Raw genomic sequence first — 26,412 nt, 5'->3', positions numbered from 1 at the left:
AACCCAAATGGGATCCTTTTACAAAATAACTGACCTATAATGTCCAACCATCAAGACTATGAAACAAAAAAAAAAAAGACTGACAACTAAATACAAAGCACATGATTCTGAAATCACATCTTTTCTCTTACCCGAGGTAATGGGGTATAGTGAGAACCTGAGGGGGACGGGAAGTCCTGCCCCATGCGGACGTCACTGCCACTCACGCCAGGCCGCTGGGAGTGGGGAGATACAGGACATCTTGGGGGGCGGGCCACCAGATATAGAGAGGAGGGGGTTCCGGCTAGGAGATGGAGAAAGGGAGACAGGGCAAGAGACACGGCAAGAGAGGTGCCTCCTGAAGCAGAGCGGAGCAGTGCCCGGGCTCTCCTTGGGTCCAGACCGGCAGAATGGCCCGGGAAAGGCCCAAGCCAGCGGAGAGACCCAAGGAGAAGTTGGGGCCGCAGGAGAGGCCCAGGAAACCTCCAGCTGGTAGAAAGGCCCGGGCCAACAAAGAGACCCGAGGGGCCCCAAGCTGGTGGAGAAGCCTGTGCAGGGCCAGAGGCCTATGGAAAGGCCTGCGGAGAGGTCTGCACAGGGCCAAGGCCTGTGCAGAGCAAAAAGGCCTGCAGAGAGCCAAAAGGTTTATGAAGAGGTAGAGAGGCCTATGGAAAGGCCTATGGAGAGCAGAGAGGCGAGACTTGTAGGAAAGAGACTTGTCCCATAGGAGGTTGGAGCTGCTCCTAGTTCTGAGTAACCTAGGACAGGATTGCAGACCAACTAATAAAACTCTTTGTCACCTTTAACTGTGCCTCCGTGGATTTTCTTGCTCACAGGTTATTACAGGAGTCTGAGGAGTATTGAATGGTAATAATGTGACAATATTAATTTCCTGACTTTGATAGTTATTTTGTACTTATGTACAAGAATTCCTTACTATTGGAAATGCACACTAGGGTACTGCAGAATGATAGAGCATCAGGTAGACAATTTATTATCAAAACTTTTGGGGAAGGGGAAAAAGTTTTCTCTACCACACTTGCAACTTTTTAAAGTGACTGAATTTCAAGGAGTCCTAAACTTGCTAGGCAGGTGTTTTATAACTTAAACCATGCTTTTTGTTTCATTGCTTTTCAAACTGTCTTCTACTCAAGCCCAAACCTACCTGAACTTCGATCCTATTTATGATTCCCACACAGAGTGACAGGTAAACCCTACTGCACTCAGTTGGTTTTACTGACTGAGATGAACTCATGAACTCATGAACTTTTTGCCTGAGCTGACCACAAACCTTAATCTTGCCAATTTAAGCCAGGATTACTAGCTAGAATTAGAAATGAGCCACCACACTCAACCATTTCAATTTTTAAATTTTTATTTAGTGTCAATACTGAGGTTGAACTCAGGACCTCTCACACTTGCCTGGCTTTTTTTGCTCTCAGCTGATACTCTACTATTTGAGACAGGCCTCTAGTCTAGTTTTTGTTTGTGTTTTTTTTTTTTCTGAAATGATCTTTCAGACTTTTCTTCCCAGGCTAGCTTTGTTACATATATCATGGGATGTTGGAGTGTTCCAAGGACACCAAATCAAAAAGAAGTTGGAAAGGAGCCATCAACCAAAATCCAGCAAACAGACAGGCTGCTTCCTTTTCATCCCTAATGCAGCAAGAACCTGTCCCTCTACTCTGATTGCCAAACTTAGGTTCACAATCTGCAGGAAGATGTAGCTTCATTCCCGGGAACAGGATGTCTTAATTAACAGGAACAGGACATAACTAAAATTCAATGCACCTATAAGAGGATGTATTAATTAAAGGGCAGCAGGAACAGTAGGTAACTAAAATTTAATCAACAAGATCCAAGCCACCTGGCCAAAAAAGGAATTTTTCAGAAAAATAATTCTCACAAGACTGACAGAAAGGGATGGAACTTTGATACAAAAGAAGGCTTATCTCACATATTTAAACCACAATCCTCAGATCTCAGCCTCCTGAACAACTAGGATCACAGGTACCAGCTCCAGGCTTTTTAATTTTTTTAATGATAAACATAACTTCAAAATAAAAGGTATAGATGCAATCTTAACACAGACATCATTCCAATAGGAATATTCTGGTCATAAAAACTAGCTGGGACTGGGGAATATGGCATAGTGGTAGAGTGCCTGCCTAGCAGGAAGCTCTGGGTTCGAATCCTCAATACCACATAAATAGAAAGAGCCATAACCCCTGCTTTCACTGTACTTGATGTTGGTATAATTTGTGGAGAGGAAGGGAAAAAATAAATCATTTAAATAGGGATACAGGTGGACCCATTGCAACAATGACATGTACAAGTCGTTATGTCGAAAAATGAACTTTACAACTTTTGGGGGGGGCGGGGTGGGGACTGGAAGGGGAAACAAAGGAAGAGGCAACAATGCTTGATAAGAAATGTACTCATCTTGCCCATGTAATTGTAACCCCTCTGTGCAGTATTTTCACGATAAAAAAAAAAAAAAGAAATAGAGCCCAATGTGGGGCTGTGGCTCAAGTGGTTGAGTGTGAACCTTGAGCAAAAAGAAGATCAAGGACAGTGCCCAGGCCCTGAATTCAAGCCCCAGGACTGGCAAAAAAAAAACAAAACAAAACAAAACAAAAACAAAAAACCTAGCTACTTAGGAGGCTGAGATCAAGAAGAGAGCAGTTTGAGGCCAGCCCAATAGCTGGGCACAATGGTCCATGCTTTTCATCCCAACTGCATAGATGTCAGTGCCACAGATCTGAGAGCCAGACCAATATGGCGTAGTACACACTTGTCATCCCAACTACAATGAGAAACTTAAAATAGATCATGATCTAGGCATATGCCTAAGCAGGAAGTGAGATCCTCTCTCAAAAATAACCACTGAAAAAAAGACCTGGAAACATGACTTAATCGTAGATCATGAAGCTCTGAATTCAAAACTCAGTATCTCCAAAAGAGAGAAGTATACTTAACTTGAGCATGATGGTTTACATCTATAACCCTGGCACTCAAAAATCTGAGGCAGGTAGATTATGAATTTGAGGATTGTAGTGAGACCTGTCTCAAATCCACTCCCTCAAAAAAAGTATACTTAATGAGTCTGTTTGGTCACTAAGAAGTAGTTGTGAAATAGTGTTGTGTAACAAGTTTTAAAAAGAAAAAAACAGGCTTTACATACAGAAATACTGTCTTAAACTCTAGTTTATTACATATAAATTTCAATAATTTGAGAAAATTGTTTACACTTCTGGGTTTTCAACACCCTACCCCATAAAATAGGAAAACTTCTGTTTTTACAGAATATCTGTAATGATGAAATAATGTCTATTTGAGAATGCCTTGTGTGTAATAAATACTCAAAACCAGTTCTGTCTCACTTTTAGCAGCCTATTTTAGGCTTATATCTAAGGAGCAGGCCTCCTAATATCAAACAGCTTCTCAGATAAAAGGGGTATTAATGATCTTTCACTCTAACATCCTCTCTTCAAGATAAGGAAACAGGAAGTGGCGCTGTAGCTCAAGTGGTAGAGCGCTCGCCTTGAGTTGAACAGCTGAGGGACAACGCCCAGGCCCAGAGTTCAAGCCCCACGACCGACAAAAAAAAAAAAAAAAAAAAAAAAGATAAGGAAACAGCTCCAAGACCCTGGACTAAACAGGGCAAGGTGAAGCATCTCTCATTACGGAGAAAACAACATAGGTTTTGGCTCCAAACACTTAGACATGCTCTCATTTCATCTTTAAAACTCTAAAGCAAATATTATAATAAGTTTTTAGGATTCTTACAATAATTTTAAGAAAAGGCTCAACCAAAATTAAGAAACATACTCAAAATTCAAGTCCAACTCAAAAATTCATAAATTTCCTATAAATGGTATCTCATTTATTTCTATCCATGATTAAGAAAACCACTATACACACATTTAAAGTTTCTCTATACCCTATGCACTCAAGTAATTACTTCCTTACTTTCAGAGTTCACAAAATGTTATCACTATAAAACAGAAATTGTAGCTGGGCGCTGGTGGCTCACGCCTGTAATCCTAGCTACTCAGGAGGCTGAGATCTGAGGATCACGGTTCAAAGCCAGCCCGGGCAGGAGAGACCGTGAGACTCCTATCTCCAATAAATCACCAGAAAACCGGAAGTGGCGCTGTAGCTCAAGTGGTAGAGTGCTCGCCTTGAGCTGAAGAGCTGAGGGACAGCGCCCAGGCCCAGAGTTCAAGCCCCATGACTGACAAAAAAAAAAAAAAAAAAAAAAAAAAAAAAAAAAAAACAGAAATTGTTTAACTCTAAGGTCTTTGTCCATCAGCATCCTCAGCAATTTACAATAATCTTACCCACTCCGTTATCTCAGACTTGTTTATTAAAAATCAACAATAGTGAAAAAAAGGAAAATTTCCTAAAATGTCTTCCCGCCTTAACTAATTTAACTTATTCCTTCTGCATAGAAGAAAAGTGTTTATTTTTTGTTTTTGTTTTTTTGCCAGTCCTGGGGCTTGAACTCAGGGCTTGGGCACTGTTCCTGAGCATTTTTTGTTTACAGCTAGCACTCTAACACTTGAGCCATGGAGCCACTTCTGGCTTTTTCTGCTTATGTAGTACTGAGGAATAAAACCCAGGGCCTCATACATGCTAGTCAAGCACTCTACTACTAGCCACATTCCCAGCCCTAGAAGAAAGTTTTAACTTGGAGTCCTAGGGGTCTACAAAGAGAATTTAGTAAAAGTCTGAGAATACTGATAAGCAAAGGGTTTTTATCTATAATTGATAGTGAAGGTTTTCTTCAAGTATAAATATAGGTAACATTATCAGTAACTGCAATTTTAACACAGAAAAGCACATACTTTCACATTACACTTGCAGAATATAGTTAACTGTTTTCCTTTTTAATCCTATATGTTTTAATTTTATATATTTAAAACCATTACTTGGAAAAGACTTTCTGAGCTATGTAAGGGGTACACTAACACTACAAAGCCTAAGAGCCATATTTTTGGAGTTGGGATATAAAGCTTGTTTGTCTAGCATGCACAAGACCCTGGGTTCAATCCACAGTACTGGAGAGAAAAGAAAATACCTCTAGTTTTGGCTGTTAATAGCTACAAATTGAAGATAATATAGGAAATTAAAGGTTTGGTGCTAGATAACAGAATTCCTTACAATTTTACTATATTTGGCTTCTAAACATGAATCAATTACTCATTCATTGGCTTCTATACTTCTTCACTTGATTTCTATTTACTCAGTTCTATACTTCTTTATAGCAGCTACAAAGATAAAGCTTCATTCCTTTGCCTCAAACTAGGAGAGGAGACAAGTACAAGCAACCATAAGAAAAAGACATAGTGGAAGATTACTGGAGAAAGGAAGGGTGGGTGACAGAAATGAACCCACAGACCTATAGCCACCTAATCTTTGATAAGGGAGCTAAAAAAATAAAATGGAAGAAAGACAGCTTCTTCAGCAAATGGTGCTGGCAAAATTGGTTAAATGCCTGTAGAAAACTAAAGCTAGATCCTTATGTATCACCCTGCACCAGAATCAACTCCAAATGGATCGAAGACCTCAAAGTCAAAGCAGATACCCTGAAACATTACAGGAAGGAATAGGAGAAACTGTAGGACTCCTTGGCACAGGAAGAATTTTCTTAATAAAGACCCAGAAACACAACAAGTCAAAGAAAGGTTGGATAAATGGGATTACATGAAACTGCAGAGCTTCTGCGTGGCAAAGGATGTGGCAAGATCAATAGAAAGCCCAAGGATTGGGAGAAGATCTTCACTAGCCATACAAGGGACAAGGGTCTCATATCTAAAATATACTTAGAACTCAAAAAATTAAATCCCCCAACAACAAATCCTCAAAGAAACAACTGCCTAATTAATAAGTGGACTAAAGACGTAAAGAGAGATTTCTCTGAAGTGGAAATAAGAATGGCCAATAGGCACATGAAGAAATACTCAACTTCTCTAGCCATAAAAGAAATGTAAATCAAAACAACATTGAGATACCACCTCACCCCAGTTAGAATGGCTATAATCAAGAACTATAATTAAACAACAGATGCTGGAGGGGATGTGGACAGAAGGGAACCTTACTGCATTGTTGGTGGGATTGTAAACTTGTTCACCCACTTTGCAAAGCAGTATGGAGGTTCCAGCAATCCCACTTCTGGGCATTTACCCAAATGATCACAAACAAGGCCATACTAAGGCTACAAGCACAACTGTTTATTGCAGCATTATTTACCATAGCCAAGATATGGAACCAACCCAGATGCCCTCAGTAGATGAATGGATCAAGAAAATATGGTGTGTGTGTGTGTGTGTGTGTGTGTGTGTGTGTGTGTGTGTGTGTTGTGTGTGTGAGTGTATTGTGTGTGTGTCTACACACACACAATACACACACACACAACACACACACATATATAATGGAATTCTATGCTTCCATCAGAAAGAATGATACTGCCCCATTTGTTAGGAAATGGAAGACTTGGAAAAAATTATATTACATGAAATAAGCCAGGCCCAAAGAAATATAGGTCCCAAGGTTTCCCTTATCTGCAATAACTAGTACATGTCTAGGACAAGCAGAAAAGATCAGAAGCTATGTACAAATATAAGATGATGCTAAGGGAAATGAACCCCAAGTTAGGGACACAGAGGTTTTATCTTTCTTGCTGTTGTTTTTAATGTATTTATAATGTACTGTGTGATTTTTTTTGTTTCTTTTGTAACCCATGGTTTAACCTCTGTATTCACTGTATTTGATTCTGGTGCCCTGCATATTGTTTGTACATTTTTCTAATTTGGGGAGGGGAAGGGAAATAACAAAATGCTGAAATAAGGATACAGGTTGACCCATTGTAACAATGAGATGTACATGATACTATGTTGAAAACAAACTTTACAACTTGTGGGGGGGCGGAGAGGAGTTGGGGAAGTGGGGAAGGAAGAAATGGTAGGGGGAAAACAAAGGAGGTAAAGATGCTCGATAGGAAATGTACTCATTACCTTACTCATGTAACTGTAACCCCTTTATACAGTATCTTTACAATAAAAATATGTAATTAAAAATGTAAAAAAGGGAGGGTGGATAAATACAGTACTAATATCCAATGTACCTATGTTTTAAAAAAGAGAGAACAGAGAAAATGTAGTTAAAAATTTAATGTATACCTTATGAAATTAAGAAAGTGAGGGACAGGGTGAGTTGGGAGGTATGAGGAGAATGTTGAAAGGGATGACATTGAGATCAATAAACATTGTATTTATAAACTGCTTTGTTAAATGGCAACTCCTGTGTACAGCTACTTTAATAAATGAGAACTAGGTTAAAAAAAGAAAAGGACAGAATGTCTTAAATATTAGAAGGACAAGTAAAAGTCAAATTGACTCTCATTTTTTCAACAAGCAGGCAAGCAAACTCCTTGGGTAAAGTAAGAACAGTGAGAAAGATGCTAGCTCTCATGCTTCAGCAGGAAGTACAGACAGTACTAGAAGCCCTAAACTGTCTAACACAGGGAAGGACAAAGGGAAGCAAAGACACCAAGAAAGAAGAGCTGGACTGATACTGTACCATGCTACCAGCTAGGGAAAACAGTTCATGACACCTGATTTAACTCTCAGTGAGGCTGGTATGCCCTTTCTCTTCCAGAGATGGTTATAGGAAATAAGAATGAATAACAGAGAAAAAGCTAGATACTTAATTTTCTTAACACAAGATGGGGAAAAGGCACAGAGAATTAAGTGTGGGGTCATGTTCCAAAATAAAACGCCACTTACTTAATTTGTACAAAAATACTATTTTCCAAGAATTAGTATCTCTGTAGCATTTTATTTATAGCCTCTTCTCTGTTAATCTTATCTCTTTTACAGTAGCTGACTAAAGAAGTAGCAAATGAGTATCTTCTATATTTAGCACTTAACATAAAACAAGATATTTAAAGGAGTAATTTGCTTAAATCTCTCTTGCTGGATTTTAATTTTTTATACCACACCAACGAAATGACACTAGATGAAAGATAAAACCATATTAGGAAAAGAGCATTGTCCTTACAAACATCTATCTTCTTATATCTTTATCTTCAAGACTGCCTTCTGATTCTCTGTCTTTCAAGAGGAGGGGGCAGTGCTGAGGTTCAAACGTAGGCTCTTCACATGCTACACAATCAATCTACCACTGAACTATCCCACCTCTTTTTAAGAAATTACACTGCTGGGCACTGGTGGCTCATGTCTGTATTCCTAGCTACTCAGGAGGCTGAGATCTGAGGATTGAGGTTCAAAGCCAGCCCCCGCAGGAAAGTCCGTGAGACTCTTATCTCAAATAAACCTACCAGAAAACTGGAAGTGGCGCTGTGGCACTGTGGTAGAGCACTAGCCTTGAGCTGAAGAGCTTAGGGACAGCACCTAGGCTCAGAGTTCAAGCCCCATAACTGAAAAAATCACACACACCCCCAGTCAGAATGTCCCACATCCACAAATCAGCCAACGACAAATGCTGGAGGGGATATGGAGAACGAGGAACGCTATTACACTGCTGGTGGGAATGTACACTTATACAACCACTTTGGAAAGCAGTCTGGAAGGTCCTTAGAAAGCTAAAGATTGACCTCCCTTACGACCCAGTCATACCACTTCTAGGCATCTACCCTGAACAACAGGAACCAATATACAAGGACACGTGCACCTCCATGTTTATTGCAGCACTGTACGCAATAGCTAGGATATGGAAACAACCTAGATGCCCCACCACAGATGAATGGATCCAAAAATTGTGGTATCTATACACAATGGAATATTATGCAGCCATTAGAAATGACAAAATAATGGTATTTGCAGGGAAATAGATGGAGCTAGAAGGAATCATGTTGAGCGAGGTAAGCCAAGAACGAAGAGACAAACAGTACATGGTCTCCCTGATAAGTGGATGCTAAATCCAAAATGTTAGGTGATATGACAAAACTAACAGGACTTAAGAAACAAAGAACTCCCACTCATCTGGTTGAACCACTACCAAATATACCCATGCTGCTGATCACATATATGGTATATAACATGTGAGCACCGTTATATATTACAGACTGTGATAGACAATTTGCTCCAGGAAAGTTAGAATGAACTTGTGACTTTAAATGAGCATCATTATTCCACAATACTGTGAATTTCCGGAAATTATGTAATCACTTAATCACAATCAAAAAAAAAAAAAAAGAACCTCGGGGAAAGGAGGGAGGGAGGGGATGGTAGGGGGAAAACAATGGAGGGGGTAACAATGTTCAAGAGGAAGTGTACTCATTACTTCACTCATGTAACTGTAACCCTCTGTATAGTATCTTTACAATAAAAAAAAAAAATCAAAAAAAATCACACACACACACACACACACACACACACACACACACACACACACACACACACACACACACACACGAGGGACAGTACTAAGAATTGAACTCAGGGCCTCAAGCTTAATAGGTAATAATAAAGTTACAAGTGTATAATTTTGGGGCAGTAATGTTTGAACTCAGGGCCCTGTACTTGCTAGACAAACACTCTAACACACACACACACACACACACACACACACACACACACACACACACACACACACACACACACGAGGGACAGTACTAAGAATTGAACTCAGGGCCTCAAGCTTAATAGGTAATAATAAAGTTACAAGTGTATAATTTTGGGGCAGTAATGTTTGAACTCAGGGCCCTGTACTTGCTAGACAAACACTCTATCACAAGCCTCCAGCCCTAAAAAAATGTTTGAAACAGGGTCTCACTATGCAGTCCAGATTGACCTCAACTCATAATATTCCTGTCTCAGCACCCCCAAGTCCTGAGATTTCAGGTGTATGTTACCACACCTGGTACTGTGTCCTAGTGTTTGCCAACACAATTAGAATTCAACATGTTTACAATGTTTCTGAACCATCTTCCAGCAACTTGCCTACATTCACTACTAGGAACTTCTTTGTTTCTGCTATTACCTTAGCTAGGAATGGGGAAACAATATAAAGCTCAGTCTTGCCCTAAATGATTTTATAGTTAAGGATTGACTCACTAGGGGAAATTCTGAAATGCACAAAATTTTTAAATTAGCTGTACAGAAAAGAAAGTTAATTATAGATCAAAGTAACTACAAACAGTTTCAAAAGTAAAGCATGAATTCTTTCAGCTTGAAGGACAGAATTTTGGAGAGATAGAGAAAAGACTAGAGAATGTTCATTCATAGATGGACAAGCATGCCAGCGCTGGTGGCTCAAGCCTATAATCCTAGCTAGTTAGGAGGCTGAGATCTGAGGATCAAGGTTCAAAGGTGGCCCAGGCAGAAAAGTCCCTGTGAGATGCTTATCTCCAATTAACAACTCCAAAACCAGAAGTGGAGTTGTGGCTCCAAGTGGTAGAGTGCTAGCTAGCCTTGAGCAGGAGTTTCAGAACAGTGCCCAAGCCCTGAGTTCAAGCCCCACAACCAACCAAAAATTAAAATTAAAAAAGGCAAGGAGAATGCAAAAGGCACTAAGGCAGGCATGAGGCTGGTATCAATGCTGGTAGGGGACAGAGTGGAATGTATGCTTGTATTGAAGTAAGGAGGTCAGGTCTGGCTGGTGCCATATTGGCCACATGGTGGATTGTAGGGTCTGGCAACTTGTCTTCATGCTGGGGGACAGAAAATCCCCTGCCTATCACCTGCCTCTCAGGTGATGGGTGTGCCCAGATCGGTGGACATTTGGCTGATAGGTTACTGAAAATGTCAGTTCAGTGCCTGGGACTAGGAATTTCCTAAGGATCTGCCCCCTATGCCGACCTATTTAGGCCCAGACCAGCCTAGCTGCCAGAGGCCATGCCACAGGTGTCTCTGTGATCTGTCTCCTGGCTCGTCTCCAGTCATCATGGCATCCCAATTCAGCTCTCCATTGGAGCTGAATTGGCTTGTTGATATTGTTTTTGTTATTTCTTTCTTCTTTAGCATGTTTCCCAGCTGTGTTATGTGTATTTGCGTGCTGCAGGCATTCATAACAACTGGCTACCTGAGGCCTGATAACTGTTTAATAAAGACTCCAATATTCTGTATTTTAAAATGTGGCTTCTGGTATGATTTACCTTACAACAAGGCAGCCGGAGGGATCAGTCTGTTACTATAAAGAATAACAATGCCACACAGAAGAATACATATGATAAAGAAGTCATGCAACACACAAAAGCAACAGCAAAGATTTGAGGAGTTCTACTGAAATCTAAGGCTTATTTGTTCATTAATAGATATGCAGTTAAAGAAGAATCTGGCCAGGGGGAAAGTGCTGGACTAAGGGCTGGGAGTAGAACAACAAAGGAACCATCATAGTAGGAAATGAATTAAAAATGAAAGATGACACTCCCAGTTCTAGCGTGTGAAAATAAATAGTGGTACTATGGCTAATACCAGGTTAGTAGTTAAGAACTGAGGGTTAAGTGTCAACAACTGGTGCACTCCATTGACTTATATAGACTTGGGCTGGAGCAGGACACCAGGTAAGGAAGCCTAGAAGCAGCTGCAAATCAGACTGCCATGAGATGATATAATATCAACCAGGTTGATTTAGAAGCTCACTAGCATACTACTAGGAGCTACAACTTAGAAAAACCCAACAACAGGGCTGGGAAGGTGGCTCAGTAGTAGAGTACTTCCCTTGCATTCAGGAGGCCCTGGGTTTGATTCCTCAGCACCACAGAAGCAGAAAAAGCCAGAAGTGGCACTGTGGCTCAAGTAGTAGCCTTGAGCTGAGGAACAGAGCCAAGGCCCAGAGTTCAGGCCCCATGACCAACAAAGAAAGAAAAAGAAAATCCCAAGAAAAAAACAGAGCAGAGAACAAAGATGACACAAAAAAGAAAATCATGCCAGGTGCTGGTGGCTCACACCTGCAATCCTAACTACTCTGGAGGCTGAGATTTGAGGATCAAATCCAAACTAATCCAGACAGGAAAATCTGTGAGAGTCATCTCTAATTAACCACCAAAAAGTTAAAAGCACAGCTGTGGCTCAAATGGTAGAGTGCCAGCCTTAAGCAAAAAAGCTAACATCACTTAGGTCCTGAATTCAAGCCCCAGCACTTGCACACATACACAAACAAGAAATTCTTCTCCATCCTGATGTCACAAAGATCTCTTAAATTACCATCTAAAAGTTTTCTAGTTTTGTCTTTTACACTCATTTCTTTAATATACTTGAAATCAGATTCAATTTTGTTTTTCCTATGGAGCACTGATTATTGAAAACTAGATCTAACTATAATACCTATAACTACTAACCACTAAGCAAAACAAATAATGTCCTTTTTGTGATGACTTAACTACACTAAGTACTATATGCATTATGCAAATAATAATTTTGCAAAATACATTATTACTATTCCCATCTTACAAAGAAATCAAGGTTCAGAAATCTACTTGAGTTATAAAAGACTGGATCCATTTCATATCACACCATATTAATACTTTATTTCTAGATAATTACCGGGATTTTGCTTTTCAGGTCCATTAAAAAAACAGTGAAGTTTATTTTATTTTCACAGTTCATTTATTTATTCACTCAAGAAATATTTCTTGTGTTTACTACCTGTCTGACACTATCCTAGGCCATGGGGATAAAATGATGACCAAAACAAAGCCCCTACCTTCTTGGGGACTGGTTATTCAACTTCTTTTTTTGGGGGGGGTGGTCCAGTCGTGGGGCCTAAACTCTGGGCTTGGGCGCTGTCCCTCAACTCTTCAGCTCAAGGCTAGAGCGCTACTACTACTGGAGCCACAGCGCCACTTCCGGCTTTTTTCTTTTTGTTTATGTGGTGCTGAGGAATCGAACCCAGGGCCTCATGCATGCAAGGCAAGCATTCTACCACTGAGCCACCTTCCCAACCCCATTCAACTACTTTTTAAATAGCCTCCCATGTCTAGTCTATATGACTACACATCTAATAGGAAAGTGACAAGAATGCAACCTGTTGCACAGATGTGCAACAATGCTGAACTTGAGGAGCAATTTTGGAAAATATACAATTCATCCAGAAAGAACTTCATGAAAAAAAAAAGTCCCTAGACCTCTTCCCTTCTCCTGCAAGTTATAACCTTCACTTTTTTAAAAAATGTAAATATTCCAAATGTTAATACCTTTACAAAGTGAGTATAACTCATAGACATTACCCTTTCCCTTTCTTATTCTATAAACTAGTGCTTGCAGTTATTCCTCTGCAATGCATCTCACTTCACTGCATTTGTCAGTAAAGGCAGCACACAAGCATGCTCTAATACTGCCACCTCTATAATAAACCCTCCCTTGACCCCTCATGCTTTCCAATTACTTCTCCATTTCTCAGCTTTCTCTTCACATTAAGATGTCTCATCGCTGGTCTGGGTACAGTGACTCACATAATTACGACTACTTAGGAGGCAGAAATCAAGAGGATCACAGATCAAAGCCAGTTCAGGCAAAATGTTAGCAAGACCCTATTACAAACACTAAGTTGAACAGTAGTAGTACACATCTGTGATCCTGGCTATTCAGAAGGATCTAGGCAGGTCTGAGGCCAGCACCAGGCAAAAACCACAGACTACCTGAAAAATAACTAAGGCAAAACTGCCCAGAGTGTGGCTCAGAATGATACCCTGATTCCAAATCCCAGTACTGCCAAAAGGGGAGAAGGGAAAGGGAGAGGAGAGAGGGAAGAAGGAGAGGAAATAGGAGAGAGGGGAGGGAGAGATCATCTCAACACCTTGGCTACATAAACCATTTCCTCACTTCCTCTTCTGTCTGGCACTGCTCTTGTTCAGGTCACAGATGGCCTTCTAACCATCAAATCCAATGGTTTCCTGATGATGACCCTCACACAACACAGCTATGCATACTGTAAACTGCAGCTCCTCCAAACACTTTTTCCTTTCCTCTACTGGGACTCTACTCTCCGGATTGTCTTTCTTCCTCATAGGCAATCATTAGGCTTCTTTTCTGCCTGCTCCAGAATAATACCAATTCTAATTAGAATTCCACAGGTTTTAGTGCTGAGTTTGTTTTTTCACCCATACACATTTGACATTCTCTTGTTTCCTGTCTGTATGGGAGGTTTTTCTTTTGTTTGGGTGGTCCTGAGGTTTGAATTTGGTCCCACTTGCTAAACAGCTACACATTCAGGCCATTTGACATTCTCTTTCTAGGTAATGTCATAAAAATCATGGCTATAAATATTATCAGTGATTATAGGGACTTATTCCCTGCACTCCAAATTCAGGATCAGCTACTTATTTGGAATCTCCATTTAAATGCTACATAAGCAACCAAAACTGAACTCTTAATTCTGCTTCCAACATCAACTCTTCACAGGATTTCCCATCTCAGTACCACACAATCAAACAAGCCAACCCTGGGACCCTTCATCCATGGCTCCCGTATTCTTACTCCATCCATTACTGAGTCTTACTAAGTCTACATCATCATATTGCCTAGAAATTGATTATTTCTCTCCATTTTCACTGCCATCATCCTAGTCTAAGCCACCTTGACAACTGCAGTGGCTCCAAATTATCTTTCTTTCCACACTTTTCATAGCATAGAAACATCATTTTAAAGGCTTCTTAAATTGCAAACTCCAAACTCCTACAAAATCTACAAGGCCCAATAAGATCTGGTCCCTACTTAGCACTCCCATCTTCTTCCCACTTACACCCACAGACTCCAACCTTGAGACCTTAGCAAATGCTATCTCCTCACCCACAGTGCTCTTCACATAACTACTTCTTGCCCATCATGTCTTAAGTCTCAAAGTCAACAATATATTAAGATTTTTTTCTAATCATTCTACTGAGCACATTCTGATCCTATTCTCCATATCACTCAGATTTGGTGCTTAGTACTTACCACAATTACTACATTTTATTTATTTTCTTACTTGCTTATTGCCTATCTTTCTGCAATATAAGCTTCTGTTTTTTAGGGGTAGTAAAAACAGTGCCCTCAAATTGCAGAAGGAACAAATCAAAGATGAGAGAGAGAAAAAAAAGAGGACAAGGAGAACATAGCTGTAATGTATATTTGTTTCTACCTAGAGTTCTGTAATTATAACAACCCCTAAAGGTGTAAAAGAGTTTGTTTGGGCAGTTGTGAATTCTGAACCTCACACTTGCTAGACAGGTGCACAGCCTCTTTGAACCACACACCCAGACCTTTTTGCTTTTTAGTTATTCTTCAGATAGGGTCTTTCATTTTGCCAAGGGCTGGTCTTAGACTTTGATCCTCCACCCATGGCCTCCTGCATAGATGGAATCACAGATGCATGCCACCAGACCCTGTTTATTAATAGAGATGGGGTCTCCTTAACTTTTTGCCTGAACTGACCTCAAAATGCATGATCATGATCATACTCAAGTAGCATCAGTATTACAGAAATTCAAACTAATTTGATAAATTACATACCAGGTACCTGAAGATAAACTGTTCATTAAAAACATGATAACTTGGGCTGGGAAGGTGGCTCAGTGATAGAGCGCTTGCCTTGCATGCCTGAGGCCCTGGGTTCGATTCCTAAGCACCACATAAGCAAAAAGAAAAAAGCCAGAAGTGGCGCTGTGGCTCAAGTGGTAGAGCGCTAGCCTTGAGCTGAAGAGCTGAGGGACAGGATCCAGGCCCAGAGTTCAGGCCCCAAGACCGGACACCAAAACAAACAAACAACAACAAAAAAAAACATGATAACTTATTCCTTGAAGATATTTTAGATACTTTGGTTTTTTGTTTTTGTTTTTGTTTTTTTTCTGTCGGTCGTGGGGCCTGAACTCTGGGCCTGGGCACTGTCCCTCAGCTCTTCAGCTCAATGCTAGCTCCCTACCATTTGAGCCACAGCGCCACTTCCAGCTTTTTTCTGCTTATGTGGTGCTGAGGAATCCAACCCAGGGCCTCATGCATATGAGGCAAGCACTCTACCACTGAGCCACCTTCCAGCCCCCTTTAGATACTTTTTAACATTAAAAGGCCTTAGAATTTCAGTTTCTCAGAAAAGGATGTGAATTAAAGGAAAATTAAGTGAAGGCACAATTTTGTCTGTAAATGTGATCACAAATACAAGATTTCTTTCCTCTTTTCTTTTTTTCTAAGGAGATCTCACTAAGTTGCCCAGGCTGACCTTGAACTCTTAGGCCTCTGCTAAGAGTAAAGACTACAGGCCTGAATCACCATTTCTAGCCCATTTTTTTTTCTTTCTTTTTTTTTCCACTTTCTCATTCTTCTCTTCCCCTTTGTCCTCCTCCTCTTCATCATCCTTTGTCCTCTTTGTCCTTTTCATCCTCTTCTTCTACACTGAGGATTGTATCTGGGGCCTCCTGCCTTTTGTTTGTATTTTATTTTATTTCATTTTGTTTTTGTACTGGTGGTACTAGGGCTTGAACTCAGAACCTAGGCATTATCCCCTAGATTTTTTGCTCAAAACTGGAACTTTACCACTTGAGCCACATCTCCACTTCTAGCTTTTTTGCTAGTTAATTGGAGGTCAGAGTCTCCTGGCTTTTCCTTCCCCAGGCTGGCTTCAAACTGCCATCCTCAAATCTCAGCCTCTTGAGTAGCTAGGATTACAGGTATGAGACACCTAGGGCTGGCTGTATTTTATTGTTGAGGTAGTACTGCTACCTTTGACCAGGCTGGCCTCAACCTTGCAATTCTCTTTTCTTTTTTTTTTTTTTTTTTGGTCGGTCGTGGGGCTTGAACTCTGGGCCTGGGTGCTGTCCCTCAGCTCTTCAGCTCAAGGCTAGCGCTCTACCACTTGAGCCACAGCGCCACTTTCACTTTTCTGGTGGTTTTTTGGAGATAAGAGTTTCACAGACTTTCCTGCCCGGGCTGGCTTTGAACCGTGACCCTCAGATCTCAGCCTCCTGAGTAGCTAGGATTACAGGCATGAATAAGCCACCAGCGCCCGGCTGCAATTCTCTTTTCTCCAACTCCCTAGTAACGAAGATTACAAGCATGTTCCAGCATACCTGGTTCTCTTCTACTTCCCTATTATTTTTATCCTTAGTCTCTCCTTCATCCTGTAGTAAAGCCATTAGATATTGCCTTGCTACTTTTTGGCATTTAAGACACGGAAGGATAATCCTAGGAATATCAAAAAAAAAAACAAGCTGGGAAAAGGGTAGCTTCTTGGTCTATCAATCACAAATATCATGTATCTACACACACACACACACACACACACACACACACACACACACACACACACACACACACACACACACACACACACACACACACACACACACACACACACACACACACACACACACACACCAATCTGGAGCATGGACTTTTTTTATTATTGTTAGTGGTGGCGGTTATTTTTGCTTTTTGTTTTTTAACAGGGCAAAAAGGTGAGGGCACAAAAAGGGAGGAAGGGCAAACAAATGCAAACATGCCATACAGCATACACTGTGGAAAATGAACTATATATCTGTGGGCAGAGATGAAAGGAGGAGGAGGAAACTGGAAGAAAATAAAGGAAGGAGCGACACTGTCCAAAAAATGAATGTACTCATTGCTTACTCATAATCCTTCTGTACAACATTATAATAATAACAATAAGCAGGGCACCAGTGGCTCATGCCTATAATCCTAGCTACTACTTAAGAGGCTGAGATCTGAGGATCATGGTTCAAAGCCAGCCCGGGCAGGAAAGTCCATGAGACTTTTTTTTTTTTTTTTTTTTTGGTCAGTCGTGGGGCTTGAACTCTGGGCCTGGATGCTGTCCCTCAGCTCTTCAGCTCAAGGCGAGCACTCTACCACTGGAGCCATAACGACACTTCTGGTTTTCTAGTGGTTTGTTGGAGGTAAGAGTGTCCCGGACTTTTCCTTGCCCAATCTGGCTTTGATCATGATCCTCCAATCTCAGCCTCCTGAATAGCTAGGATTACAGGCATGAGCCACCGGCACCCGGCTCCGTGAGACTCTGTGGAACCTTAATTTCTCCAACTGGAAAATGAAACTGTTCTTACCTAACTGAGTTACTCAAAGTGGATGGAATTGCCATATGAAGTTGAACATGGCAGAAGAAGACTGTGTATCTGATTCCTTCATTAATGTTACAGGAAGACATCAGACCAGGATTGCCTATGCTGAGGCAAATATGAGAAGCTAGTTGAAAAGAAGAAAAGCAACAGGCAGCTAATTTGAAAAATAGAAGAGTTTAAAAGAAGAACAAGAAAGACGTGACCCTGGGCTGTGAAATGCACTAGGCTGTGAAAACAAAGAGTTTGCCTTGCTCCAGAAGATGAGATATAAAAGTGGTCAGGCTCTTGGCAAAAGTGGAGATGGTATTGTTGAACCACTTCCTCTCCATGTCAAAACAGGGAAAAGTGGCTTTGGTCATGAGGCATTATTAAAACAGAGAGCAGAGGAAAAATTAGAACACTACAGAAGAAAGATTCACATGAAAAACCAAGCTGAAGAAAAAGCTGAAGAATGCAAGAAGAATGCAACTTTAAAATAAGCGGGATGAGATGAAGCTAGAAGGAAATCTTAAAAGAAGCCAGCATGCCTGTCAACAGTTGGATAGCCAGAACACTGAGGTTCCCAGGGAAGAATGATACTGGTTGAGGCCTGAAGAGGAGACTGAGGAGGAGGAAGAGGAAGAAGGGCAGGATGAAGATGAATATAGGAGTGAAGATTTAAGTGTTCTGGAGAAATTACAAATATTGACTAGTTACTTAAGAGAAGAACATCTGTATTGCATTTGGTGTGGAACAGCCTATGAAGATAAAGATGACCTCTCTACAAATTGCCCAGGACCAACTTCTGCTGATCATGACTAAGTCTGTTGCCAATAAAGTAGAAGTTGCTAAGGTCAGAAAGGACAGACGGCCTTCCTATAATGCTTGTGTTTCTTTTATCTATAATGTTAAATGTTCAGTGTCTTGAGAAAAGTAATACAATATTATTTCAGAACACAGGTGTCGAAGTGGCATTGTAGCTCAAGTGGTAGAGCGCTAGCCTTGAGCTGTAGAGCTGAGGGACAGTGCTCAGACAGGCCCAGGGTTCAAGCCCTACAAACAACAGAAAAAAAAACAAAAAAACAGAACACAGGTGTCATGAAAAATGAGCTCAGGAGGCTAGGAAGGTAGCTCAGTGGTAGAGCGCTTGCCTTGCATGCCTGAGGCCCTGGGTTCGATTCCTCAGCACCACATAAGAAAAAAGCCAGAAGTAGAGCTGTGGCTCAAGTGGTAGAGCACTAGCCTTGAGCTAAAGAGCTGAGGGACAGTGCCCAGGCCCAGAGTTCAGGCCCCATGACCAGACCCCCAAAATAAATAAATAAATAAATAAAGGTTAGTAAGTCACTCTAAAAAAAAGAAAAGAAAAATGAGCTCAGGGACAATGCCCAGGCCCTGAGTTCAAGCCCACGACCAACAACCAAAAAAAAAAAAAAAAAAAAGCCAACCTGGAATTCTGAACCAATATTAATTAATATAGGGAAGTAAGGAAAAGGGCAGAAGACACAGAGAAAAGACATACCAACTCTTATCATTTCCATTATTTTCTCCTATCTGGAAAACAAAGTCATTGCCATCCAGAATAAGTATGCAAATTTAGTATAAATATACAATGAAGTATTATCAAGCCTTAAAAAATGAACACATGCCAAACATGGATGAACCTGAGGGCACTATGCTAATAAGTCAGTCATAAAAAGACAAATATTATGATTGCGTTAATATGAGGTAGTTGATATCATAGAGAAACTAGAATGATGGCTGATATCACAGAAACTGGAATGGTGGTTGCTAGGGTTAACAGGAGTAAAGAATTAGGAGTTTATTGCTTAATGGGGATAGCTCTTCAACTTTACAGATTAAATGAACATGGAATATGTAAATGTATAGTAGTTGTGACCACTATTCAGATCAAAACATATTTCATAAATATATTTCATACTGCTGAACTATATACTTAAAAATGGTCAGGATGATAAAAAAATTTTATAATAAAAAATTGGAGTTGAAGCCGGGCGCTGGTGGCTCACGCCTGTAATCCTAGCTACTCAGGAGGCTGAGATCTGCGGATCGCGGTTCAAAGCCAGCCCGGGCAAGGAGAGACCGTGAGACTCCTATCTCCAATAAACCACCAGAAAACCGGAAGTGGCGCTGTAGCTCAAGTGGTAGAGCGCTCTCCTTGAGCTGAAGAGCTGAGGGACAGCGCCCAGGCCCAGAGTTCAAGCCCCACGACCGACAAAAAAAAAAAAAAAATTGGAGTTGGGTGTGATGGCTCATACCTGTAATCTCAGTACTCAGGAGGCAGAGATCAGGAGGAATGTTGTTCAAGGTCAGCTAGTACAAAAGATATCATCTCTATGAATAAGCCAATCATGGTGGCACATTTCTAAGCTCTCAGCTAGATAGGAGGCTGCAGTCAAGGTCACAATCTAGACCAACTACAGGTAAAAAAACAAAAATGTGAGACCTATCTAAAAAAATAACCATGAGCACCACTGGCTCACACCTATAATCCTAGCTACTCAGAAGGCTGAACTCTGAGGATTGCAGTTTGAAGCCTGCCCTGGAAGGAAATTCCATGAGACTCTTATCCCCAATTAACCACCAAAAAGCGGGAAGTGGAGTTATGGCTCAAGTAGTAGTGCTCTAGCCTTGAGGAAAAAAACCTCAGGACCAGCGCTCAGGCCCTAAATTCAACCCCAGTACCAACCAACCAACACACACACACACACACACACACACACACACACACACACACACACACACACACACACACACACACACACACACACACACACACACACACACACACACACACACACACACACACATAAAACCAAAAGAGCCTGAGGCATGCTCAAGTGGCATACCACTTACCTATCAAGTACAAGTCCTTGAGTTCAAACCTCTATATTGAAAAAAAGTGGTCTGGCGCTAGTGGCTCACACCCATAATTCAAGCTACTCAGAAGGCTGAAAGGTTGGAAGCCAGCCTAGGCAGTAAAGTCTATAAGACTCTTATCTCCAATTAAGCACTAAAACAATGTGGCTCAAGTGGTAGAGTACTAGCCTCAAACAAAAAAGCTCAGAGACAGTGCCCAGGCCCTGAGTTCAAGCCCCAGGACTGGCACCAAAAAGAAGAAAGAAGAAGAAAAAAAGAAGAAGAAAAAAGGAAGAAGGAAAAAAGAGAAGGAGAAGGAGAAGAAAGGAAGAAGAAGAAGAAGAAGAAGAAGAAGAAGAAGAAGAAGAAGAAGAAGAAGAAGAAGAAGAAGAAGAAGAAGAAGAAGAAGCAGCTGCAACAGCTTCTTAATAACAGAATCACATCATCTATTACAGTGACTTTACTAGGCATGAATATAGTTGGCAATAATGTATGTTTGGATTTTGTCCTTATTCATATGGTGAAAAGAGAAAGGAAGAGGAACAAGTTCACACTGGTAATGAATCCTGAGGGAGTGGAAAGCTAGGGAAGGCACAAGGAGCCCTAAATCAGAAATAAACACAAGTCTGTCACATCTTAGAACTTTGAATGATGGCAGAGTCCTGAACAATGACTAATCAGATCAGGAGAGACCAGTATCATTCTGTAGGTGCCAAATATCTAATCTGGGACATGATTCAACCTAAACACAGATTTACTGAATTCAAGGAAACATGCACTAATCACACCAAGATATCACAGCCACAGTGAAGATCTTAAGTTTCCTGCTGTGTACCATTTCTGGAAGCTGAGTTCAGTTTTATAGATCAACACATAGATGTGACAGGCTAAATTGGAATTTAATCCTTAACTTTTTTATGTTTTAGCCATGATCTAAGACTTTATCCGAGGTATTTAGTGTTGCAGCTTAATTTGTCCTACATCTAAATTTCTCTCTACAAATAAAATTAAATAAATACCGGTGCACTGTCCAGTATTAGTGCTTAGCCCACACCTACTCTTGTGGACTCTCTCCTGAATCATCAGGCCTGAAATCTACATTTTAAACCTGTGAGTTGTGTTCCTAGCAAGCTCTAGCAGTACACTAGCAAGAGTGTAGGATGTAGTAGTTTACAGATACAGTAGCTTATAGCTGTAATTCTGGAGACTGAGGCAGAAGGATCCTGAGTCTGAGGCCAGCCTGAGCAACATATAGAGACCTTGTCTCCAAAACAAAACACACACATACATACATACACACACACACACACACACACACACACACACACACATTTTTAAAAAGGTACAAGCTTAGCTGTGTGCTAGCGGCTCATGCGTAATACTAACTATTCAAGAGTATGAGATCTGAGAATCATGGTTCAAAGCCAGTCCAGGCAGGAAAGCCCGTGACACTCACCTCCAATTAACCATCAGAAAAACCAGAAGTTGAGCTATGGCTCAAAGTGGTTGAGTGCTAGCCTTGAAACAAAATAGCCCAGGGATAGCACCCAGGCTTTGAGTTCAAGCCCCAGTCCCCACCCTACCCACCCCCCCCAAAAAAAAAGTTCAGGCTTGGTAACAACAAATTGCAGCAGCACCATAGGGTTTGTGGGCTCTGGTTTCTACTGCCTCTGCTTTTGTAACCAATTCCTAGAATTACATCGCTTCTTGAATGAAGCAACCAGAATGAAATTCTGGTTAGACATGGGCTGATACCCCACCAATTTCACAACTTACATAATTCATAAATTAGGTGGGATGCTATGAAAATTCATTCACTCAAATATTGTGTGTGTAAGAGAGAGAGCAAGTGAGAAAGACAGAGACAGAGACAGACAGAGAGAACTTGTGTGTGCACACATGTGTGCCAGTACTTGGTGCTGTCCCTTAGCTTTTTCACTCAAGGTTAGTGCACTACCAATTGAGTTACACCTCCACTTTGGGCTTTTTGGTGGTTATTTGGAGATAGAGTCTCATGGGCTTTCTTACTCAGGCTGACTTTGAACCTTGATCTTCAGATCTCAGCCTCCTGAATAGCTAGGATTATATGCAAGAGCCACTTCCACTCCATGTCAACACATCTTTACTAAGTACTATATAGGCCAGGCCTTGTTCCAGGTATTGCAGATGTAATATCAAGCAACACAAACAAAAATTCCTCTGTGGGTATTGGTTTTGACTAACACCTTGACTGGATTTAGAATCACCCAAGAGATTTATGAGGCGCATCTCTAGATGTCTGTGAGGGCACTGGTAGAAAGGTTTAGGTGAGAGGGAAATATCTACCCTGAAATATGGGTGGCACCATCCCATAGGCAAGGGGGGCTAGTTGGAATAAAAAGGAAGGAAAGTTCAGCACTGGTGTTCCCCTCCCTCTCCTTCCTAGTCTAGGTGGCATGCACTACTCTGGTCTGCCACACCCTCCCATTCAGATAGACTACCACCTCTAAAACTGTGAGTAAATAAATAAATCCTTGTCCTCAAGGAGCTTTCTATTCTTTTCTTTTTTTGGGGGGGTGGGGGGTTCCGGTTGTAGGGCCTGAACTCTGGGCCTCGGCGCTGCCCCTCAGCTCTTCAGCTCAAGGCTAGTACTCTACCACTTGAGCCACAGCACCACTTTGGACTTTTTTTTTCTGCTTATGTGGTGCTGAGGAATCAAACCCAGGGCCTCAGGCATGCAAGGCAAGCACTCTACCACTGAACCACCTTCCCAGCCCTTTTTATTCTTTTTTTTTTTAATAAGTTTTTTATTGTGAAATACTGTACAGAGGGGTTACAATCACATGAGCAAGGAAATGAGCCCATTTCTTATCGAGCATTGTCTCCTCCTTTGTTTTTCCCCTACCATACCTTCCTCCCATCACCACAACTAAATCCCCCCCACATCCCGCCTAAATTGTGAAGTTCATTTTTCAACATAGCGTCTTATACATCTCATTGTTGCAGTGGGTCAACCTGTATCCCTATTTAAACAATTTGTTTTTTCCCTTCCGCTCCCCAAATTATACCAACATCAAATACAGTGAAAAAAGGGGTTATACTATGGGGGTGGGACATATAAAGCAACAAAAAAAAAATCGTGTACCTTATAAATACATTAGAAACAATAGCAAGAAAGAAAAAACCACTTGTGTCCTTATCTTAGGGTTCATTTCGCTTAACATCATCTTATCTGACCTTTTCTGCTTGTCTCAGACATATACTAGATATTGCAAATAAGGGGAAACCATGGGACCTATGTTTCTTTGGGCCTGGCTTACTTCACTTAATATAATTCTTTCCACATCTTTCCATTTCCTAACAAATGGAGGCATAAAATTCCATTGTGTATATATACCACATTTTTTTGATCCATTCATCTACTGAAGGGCATCTGGGTTGTTCCACTATCTTAGCTATGGTAAATAATGCTGCAATACACATAGTTGTGCTGGAAGCTCTATGTGGAATCTTTTGAGGAACCTTCATACTGCTTTCCAAAGTGGTTGAACAAGTTTCACTCCCACCAAAAATGCAGTAAGGTTCCCTTCTGTCCACATCCCCTCCAGCATCTGTTGTTATTAGAGTTCTTGATTACAGGCATTCTAACTGGGGTGAGGTGGTATCTCAATGTTGTTTTGATTTGCATTTCTTTTATAGCTAGAGAGGTTGAGCATTTCTTCAAAGGAGCTTTTTATTCTAAGGAAAGAGAAGGTGCTATGAAAATTTCATTCATCCACTCATTGAACAAATCGTGTGTGTGTGTGTGTGTGTGTGTGTGTGTGTGTGTGTGTGTGTGTGTGTGTGTGTGTGTGTGTGTGTGTGTGTGTGTGTGTGTGTGTGTGTGTGTGTGTGTGTGTGTGTGTGTGTGTGTGTACTGGGACTTGAACTCAGAGCACAGAGGCTATCCCTTAGCTTTTTCACCCAAAGATGGTATAAATAAGCAACAGGATAAACAATAGGATAAATAAGCAAAATATATAGTGAGTACTAAGGAGAAAAAAAATGAAGGATATGAAATTTGAGGGCAGGATTAAAACATTTCATACGCAAGCTCCTGAAGTGATTTCTGGGACAAGATCCCAAGGAAGTGAGGAATCTAATAATGTACTTTTCTACAGAAAGTGTATTCTAGCAAGAGGGAATGGTAAGCGCAAGAGTCCCATGAGCAAACTAGAGAATAGAAAGAGTCCTGGGAGTCAGTGGGGAAGACAGGCCATGAGAGCCTTGTATGAACAAAGTTTTGTATGAACAGCACTAGATTCTGACATCATCTGACTTACCTATAACAGGGTTCAGTTATAACAGAAGTCTGTAGGGAGCAAAGATGGAAGTAAGAGAAACAACTAGGAGGCACCTTCTATAGCCCATAAGATGGAATGACAGCTAAGACCAACGTGGTGGACTAAAGATGCTGAGCAAGTTCTGAATGTATTCTGAACTCTACGTAGTCCTTAATCAGAAATTGGTCCTTGAATTTCACGCAATAAAAAATTTTATGGGACTCAAACTAGGTAAGAATATAATGAGTTTAACCAAAGAAACAGGGAATTAACAGGTACAATAGCTCACATCTCTAATCTTAGCTACTCAGGAGTAAAGATTGGGAGAACTGTGGTTCAAAGCCAGCTGAGGTAGAAAGCTAGCAAGACGTCATCACAATAAGCCAGGCATAGTATTATTGGCCTGCTAGGCCAGCTAGGCATGGGGTACAGACCTTACCAAAAAAAGTAAAACTAAAGAAAAAAGGGGCGAGGCTGAGGGTGTGGTTCATGTGGTAGACTGCCTGCCTACCAAGTGTGAGGCTCTGAGTTCAAACTCCAGTATTACAAATAATAATAATAATAATAATGAAATAAAAAGAGGAGTGCATCCATGGACTAAAGCAATAAACTAAGCTTTTCCTTCTAATTATCTTGGGTATTTGTTACAGTAACATACAGCTAACAGTTTTTAGGAAAGCATTTTAAAGGAAATGGCAGTAAACAAGGCAGTATCAAAGGAATATGATACATGCCGAGGGATAGTCTAAAGTTCTCTGAACAAAGGATAATAATTAAGAAGTTAAACTATTAAGATCTATATCAATAAGTTCACAAAAAATAAAAATTAAAATTAATTTAAAAAATCTATAACACCACAAGGTTCAACCACAGAACACCTCAAAACCCAAATTCAATTTCTTTAGAAATGCTGCATAAAAACAGGAACATCATACTAAAAATTTCTTACCAAGTAATACAGTTTAAAAGTCAACTGTTTATAAAAAGTCTACAGAAACATCCAGGTGTTAGCCAATTAAAATGCAAAGCAAATTAGCTTATAACACTCAACACCATGGCAATCTAATGACAATTTTAGATGCTTCAGTTTCCCAAGAGTAAGTTAAGGATTCAGCCTAAAACACCTCTTCAGCAATATGGGGACAGGAGGGTGAGCATGGGCAGAGCTGGGAGGGTTAAAGGCCTTTACCTACAATTTCTCTTACTCTACTGTACACAGTCCCTCAATCTTTTCATCTTAGTGGG

General features: G+C 40.7%; 1 protein-coding gene and 1 pseudogene across 6 annotated transcripts in view; one reads left to right on the top strand and one right to left on the bottom strand.

Moving 5' to 3' along the window:
* Sfmbt1 (Scm like with four mbt domains 1) overlaps positions 1 to 26,412 on the bottom strand; it is a 153,246-nt gene that overhangs the window by 90,119 nt on the left and 36,715 nt on the right. The window lies entirely within an intron of this gene.
* Positions 18,031 to 18,841, top strand: LOC138824516 (G patch domain-containing protein 11-like; annotated as a pseudogene).

The sequence above is a fragment of the Dipodomys merriami genome, unplaced genomic scaffold (assembly GCF_024711535.1).
Source record: "Dipodomys merriami isolate MVZ:Mamm:240054 unplaced genomic scaffold, mDipMer1.0.p SCAF_13, whole genome shotgun sequence".
Taxonomy (NCBI): domain Eukaryota; kingdom Metazoa; phylum Chordata; class Mammalia; order Rodentia; family Heteromyidae; genus Dipodomys; species Dipodomys merriami.
This window is presented reverse-complemented; position numbering and strand designations above follow the sequence as displayed.